The sequence below is a fragment of the Scylla paramamosain genome, chromosome 22 (genome assembly GCF_035594125.1).
Source record: "Scylla paramamosain isolate STU-SP2022 chromosome 22, ASM3559412v1, whole genome shotgun sequence".
Classification (NCBI taxonomy): domain Eukaryota; kingdom Metazoa; phylum Arthropoda; class Malacostraca; order Decapoda; family Portunidae; genus Scylla; species Scylla paramamosain.
Window position 1 is genome coordinate 13,723,720 of NC_087172.1, and position 6,210 is coordinate 13,729,929.

A 6,210-nucleotide genomic window follows, 5' to 3' on the forward strand; every position below is an offset into this window, starting at 1 on the left:
AACTGGTAGATGGATAAATAGATAGTCGGATAAATGGAAAGGTATATAAGTAGATAGATAAATTAATAGATGAATAAATAGATAGCTAAATTAATAGATAGATTGATAGATAGATAGGTAAATTAATAGATGGTTAAATAGACAAATAAATTAATAGATGAATAGATAAATAGATAGATAGATGAATAAATTATGCTGGTGATGTATTAGGTTAGATTAAGTTAGTTAAGTTAGATCCACTTCCAATGAAATGTTGTGCCAAGTTAGTGGGGACTTAGGGGAAGACTAAATAGATGTATGGGTGTGCCTGATAGGTGGACTGAGGCGCGGCTGTGTCATGGAGAGATTGCCGCGTGTAGGCCAGCTGGCTTATTGTGGCTTCGCTTGTAACAATGATAGTAGTAATTATGTTTCGTCTTGGGCAGAGGCATACGAATAAAGATCAATAAAAAAAAAGAAATGATAATAATGTGGAAAGAACAAATGACAAAGAACATACTGATGAAACACTTACTGTATGTTCTGTCATGTTCTCAGTCAGCTACATGCAAACATAAAAACAAAAGAAGACAAGGGAAGCTACAGGAAACCACTAGACCTACACGTGGCACCCCCTGCATAAAACGTACCTACCTGTTTCCACCTGTTGTTTCCATCCATACATGAGTCTGATCTTCTTTTAAAAGCTCCCTGTTGACTCAGTACCAACAACCTGCTGAGTTTATTCCATTCATGTACCAATTTCTTCCTGTATCTCTCCTAAATCTAACTTTTCTGATCTTCCTTTAAAGGCTCCCTGTTGACTGAACACTAACAACTGGATTACTGAGTCTATTCCATTCATCTACCATTCTATTTAGGAAACAATATCTTCCTGCTTCGTTTATGAATCTAACTTTATCAAGCTTGTACCTATTATGCCGTAGACAGGACAGTGTTGCATTCAAAATAAGTGAAGTAATTTTTGTTGGGTCCACCGCTTTCACAACGAGGACTACAACAGTCATACAAATACTGGCATAGTCTGTCGAGGTAAAAGATCCCTGACACACATACATGTTTCATAATACTGCATACGTGACATGATACAGGCAGTCCGTTTATAATATTTACAATAGTGTATAAATTATTGATAACATAAAAGAAAAGGTATTGAGAGCTTATGATGCAGAACGTACGGGTAAAAAAGAAAAAAGATCAATTAGTCAAACATGTTTTTGTTCTGTTCGGGGCTCAGGTGGTGTGACCTTGTAACCTTTAGAGGAGCGACAGGTGTGCGCTGGATTTCCGGGCGGGGCTCCCTCACCTGGCTGGGCTTCATCCTTGTGTGTGTGTGTGTGTGTGTGTGTGTGTGTGTGTGTGTGTGTGTGGTTACGTTATGGTTAGAAAACATATTTCTGTTTATCTCTTTAGCTAGTTGCGTGTGTGTGTGTGTGTGTGTGTGTGTGTGTGTGTGTGATGCATCGATTACATTTTTGTTTGTCATACTACAAGTTGAAAGTCTGAGTTCTCTTAAGTGACACGGAAATCATGATATATTTATGAGTATGTATCCCTACTTCATACACTTACACAAAGACACATATAAAACCATACATACATACATATATACATACATACATGTAAAAATCTAACCTATACATTAAACACATCTAAACAAAGTATCTATTTATACATTTATACATAGGAATACACAAACTCTGATGAAAGTACTGAGTGTCTCCTTGTGTTGTATTGGTAGTATGATCATTTTAGATATAAGAATTTAACATACACAAGAAATACAAGAACGAACAGATAAAGAAACAAACAAACGAAATAACTAACTAGGCAATCTTACGGAAAAAATATGATGTAATTTTTATTTTTTTTTTTTTTTGTATTGTAATAACGAAACCAGATAAAACATTTTGAGAACACACACACACACACACGCACACACACACACACACACGTCCTCTCCTCCCCGTCATTATCTCCCTCCAGCTACACCTAATTGGAGGGATTGGAGGGAACTGAGGGAGGGAGGGAGGTAACTGGAAGAAGGATGGAGAGCGGGAGGGAGGGGGGATCGTTACGCCCTCCACCACGCCCTTCGTTGTGTCTTTGTTTCCTTGTTGACAAAGCTTGGCATAATGGAATAAAGCGAAGCGTACTGGTGGGGCTTCGTGTGTGTGTGTGTGTGTGTGTGTGTGTGTGTGTGTGTGTGAACCAGGAAACTGTGTGTGATTTCTATTTATCGCCATCGTTGTTTTACTTTTTTTCTTTTTTTCGTTTTCTTTTTCTTTTTCATTTTTTTTTCTCTTTTTTTAAGTTCTTCCTTTTTTGTCTTCATCACCATCATCATCTTCGCCTTCGTTGTAGTTATTCTACTTTTCGTTATTTTTCGTCTTTTTATATTTGTCTTCATCATCACCATCATCTTCATCATTATCATCATCATTTTCCTCTTCTTAGCATTATTATCTGCTACTGTTATCATCATCATTATCCCTCTTATCATTATTATTGCTATCGGTATCATCATCTTTATCGTCTTAGCATCATTATTATCATACAGTTATCATCACTATCACCTTTCTTATCATCGTCATTCTTCTTATCACTACCATCAGCATCATTAATTAACTTACAGAACGAGCTCTCTTCATCATCTTCATTGCCTTATCAACATCATTATTATCTATCATTATCATCATCTTTATCATCAATACCATCACTATTAATTTTATAACCTAACTGATAAATGAACCACGTATTAATTTGTCTTATTTTTATTTATCTATTTTTTTTTATCATTATTTCCATCAGCGTGTCTCGTATCAACTTTTATTTACAGTACAGTGTGAGAGTCTGGCATCGATTCTATTTACCAGTTCTTTCAGTTTCTAGTGCAGTGTGGCAAGGAAGTGTTTTTTTTTTTTTTTTTTTATCAGTAAGTCAAAAGTTAACATGTTATTGAGCATCAAGGAAGTGGAGGGGGGTGGGGGAACAGAAGGGAATGAATGAATAAGGTAAGGATTCTTGGTTTACGCCCTCAAGTTGTCTATTTTTTCCTGTTTCTATTATTGTCGCATTTGTTTATACTGTTCTTGTTCCTGTTTATCTGTTCGTCCTGTTTTATATTATTTGTCGTATGTCTTTTTCTCTGCACTATATTTCCTTTTTTTTTTCTTTTCTTCTATAAAAAAGCAATTATCACGCTATATAATTCCTTTTTTTTCCTCTCAGTGTGACATCGGAACGTTTTTATGAGTGCAGCGTAGCGTGGGAGCCAATCTTTGCACCATATTCTCCTCTTTTCTTTTTCTTCATAAACAAAGCAATCATCGCGCTACACAGTACCTTATTCTCCTCTCAGTGTGACATGAGAACATTATTATCAGTACAGTATCAATTTCTCTTGCTATCTTTTACCGCTATTTTCACGCTGATTGCTCCTCTGATCTTGATAGCTGCATGTCTCCCTTCCTTCCGCGCCCTCGCTGGACATTTTCTACTGACTTTCACTCCTATTATGTCCACGTCTCTGATGCAAAAGTTAACCAGTATTGTCAATCATCCCTCTTCTGGTAAACTCTGGAACTCCCTGCTTGCTTCTGTATTTCCTCCTTCCTTTGACTTGAACACCATCAAAAGGGAGATTCCAAGATTCTGGAAGGTCCTTTCTCGCCTTTCTTCAGTGGCTCTCACCTCAGTGGGCTTTTTTTCCGTTCTTTTTGTTGCCCTGTGGCTTTGTTTATGTAGGAGGGACACCGGCCAACGGCAACAAAACTGAAAAAAAAGGTCCACTGAGGTGCCAGTCCCCAAAGCCAGAAATGGTAGTGTTTTAATCAGTCGAGTGTGGCATGGAAGCTCTGCATGGGAGAGGCTTCACGGTGACTCAAAGTTGGAGTGAGTTGAGTCATGTACCACCACGCTTCAGGGCTCCGGGCGTGGCTACGTCTCACTGGACCTGTCTGACTTATGGGGCTGTGGAGTGACAGGGCTGCGTGTAGGGAAAGGTAAATTAGATATACAAGTAAGTTAGTAAATAAAGGAAGGAAGGAGGGACTTAAAGGAATGAATGAATGAGGTTTGGTCTCTTGGTTTACGTTCTCAAGTTTTTTTTTTTTTCCTGTTTCTGTTTTTGTCGCATCTGTTTATACTGTTCTTATTCCTATCTATCTGTTCTTCCTTTTTCATATTATTTGTCATATGTCTTTTCTCTCTTTCTCTGCTAATACCTTTCCTATCATCCTCCTTTCCCTTTTATCTTCCTTTCCTCTTATCCTCTTCTTTTATCCTTTCCTTTTTCATCCTTTCCTATCACTCTCCTTTCATCCTCGCTCCATTTATCCCTTTTATCTTCCTTTCCTCTTATCCTCCCTCCTTTCCTCTTATTCTCCCTCTTTAAGACTACACTGTCAAAGAAGACAAGCTTGTGCCTATCTACTGAGGACTCGAACACGGGGATGCTTGGCTCTGAGCTAAGTATGCTAACCACTGCACCACCAAGACACGTTCATGATAGAACACACACACACACACACACACACACACACACACACACACACACTTTTGGCCTCCCGTAATCCTCCTCCTGTCTCTTCTCCGTCAGTTTTCTCTCCTCTCCCTGTCAGTAAGTTAATTAGGTTTGAGTACTAGAAGGGTATAAGACACAAAGGGGTGGGAAGAGTTTTTTTTTTTTTTCTTTTTTTAATGGCGGTACTCTTGTATGTATCAGCCCTGGGATAGAGTGGTGTGTGATGCAAGAGAAGGATGTGTGTGTGTGTGTGTGTGTGTGTGTGTGTGTGTGGAGGCAGAGTGGGCTTGTGTGTACGTACGTGTGAGGGAGTGGGAAGGCTGGTTGTGTACGTGTGTGTGTGTGTGTGTGTGTGTGTGTGTGTGTGTGTGTGTGTGTGTGTGTGAACGGGAAATACATATGTTGTATCACGACTATGCAATCAGATGGAGTTTTCTTTATTATTATTGTTGCTTGTTGTTGTTGTTGTTGTTGTTGTTGTATCATCTCGAGTGTTGTCCTCAAACACAGCCAAGGATCAACAACACAAATGCTTGTAATCAGGCAAATATTTTGTAGCGTCACTGAGTTTAATTGTGACGCGGCGGCCTAGTTTGTATGCTGTACCTGGTCACCTTTCTGCACGTCAGGAGGAGGAGGAGGAGGAGGAGGAGGAGGAGGAGGAGGAGGAAACAAAGTCACACAAGAGGGCGACAAGGAGGAGTAATGAGGAAAGGAGAAGGACGAGGAGTAGGAGAACGAAGCGATGGTGTACGTGGAGAAGTGAATGTATGCTAGGGGCTCATCACTAAAGGAGGAGGAGGAGGAGGAGGAGGAGAAGAGGTGACCTGAGGTGGCAAACGTTGTCCAGGTTGTCGTCAGTGAAGGTCACGCGAAGGATGGATGACCTTGCCGTCACCTTCACCGCCCCAGCCACGCATACGCACGCACAAACGCAAACAGTTGCTCGGCTGCCTGTGTTTGTACCGGTACCTTTAAACTGTAGCGTGTTTATGTTTGCGTGTGCGTGATGCTTTGTGGACGTATGACGCATGGGTGACGCAAGGTGACGCACGCTGAGCCTTTGACCGCTGTCTAGGTCACGTATTTCATCGGGCGACTTACGTCGGGCCACGTGGGCGGGCAGGCTGCAGGGTGTCGCCAGCGGAGGTCAGCAGCGGCAGGCTTTCTGCTCCGGCCACTGCTCTGCCGCGCCTCTACCTGATGGGGCGTGAAGGGCCGCGTGGGGCGCCCCACCAGAACAGGGCGGGCGGGGCGGCGGCAGGCCTGATGAATGGTGGCGAGAAATTGCGCGGAGTGAGCGGCAGCCACACCTCTGGCGGGCCGCCGCCTCATTGGTGGCTTGCAGGGGCGGGACTCTTGCGTCAGACGCCGCTCTCCTGTTCAAACTACGGCTATCGTGAATTTATGTAAAAAATGGCCATGTGTCCTGCCCTGCCCCAGCCGTTAAGGTACTCGGGCGAGTGGCAGCGTTGCCGAGGCGCGACGGTTGTCACGAGGCAATTGAAACAAGTTTGTCAATGAAGACTAGATGGAGCTGTTTTGGCGCCAAAAGTCAGCTGCGTTGCATCATTGTGTGCGTGGCGAGGAGGTCCCGTCACCCCCTGTCAGGCCCCTGGCCCTGGTTCCCTGGCCAGAGGGAGCCCTTGTACCCTGTACCAGCGGTCATCGCACGGACTAACATG

At 42.3% G+C, this 6,210-nt stretch overlaps 1 protein-coding gene across 1 annotated transcript in view; it reads left to right on the forward strand.

The window, feature by feature from the left end:
- Positions 1-6,209: 6,209 nt before the first annotated feature.
- Position 6,210, forward strand: part of LOC135111604 (solute carrier family 2, facilitated glucose transporter member 1-like) — a 92,618-nt gene continuing 92,617 nt past the window's right edge. Inside the window, 1 exon segment of the mRNA XM_064025095.1 lies at position 6,210. This exon segment is cut by the window's right edge and continues 850 nt beyond it. The gene's annotated coding sequence lies outside the window, so the exon portion shown is untranslated.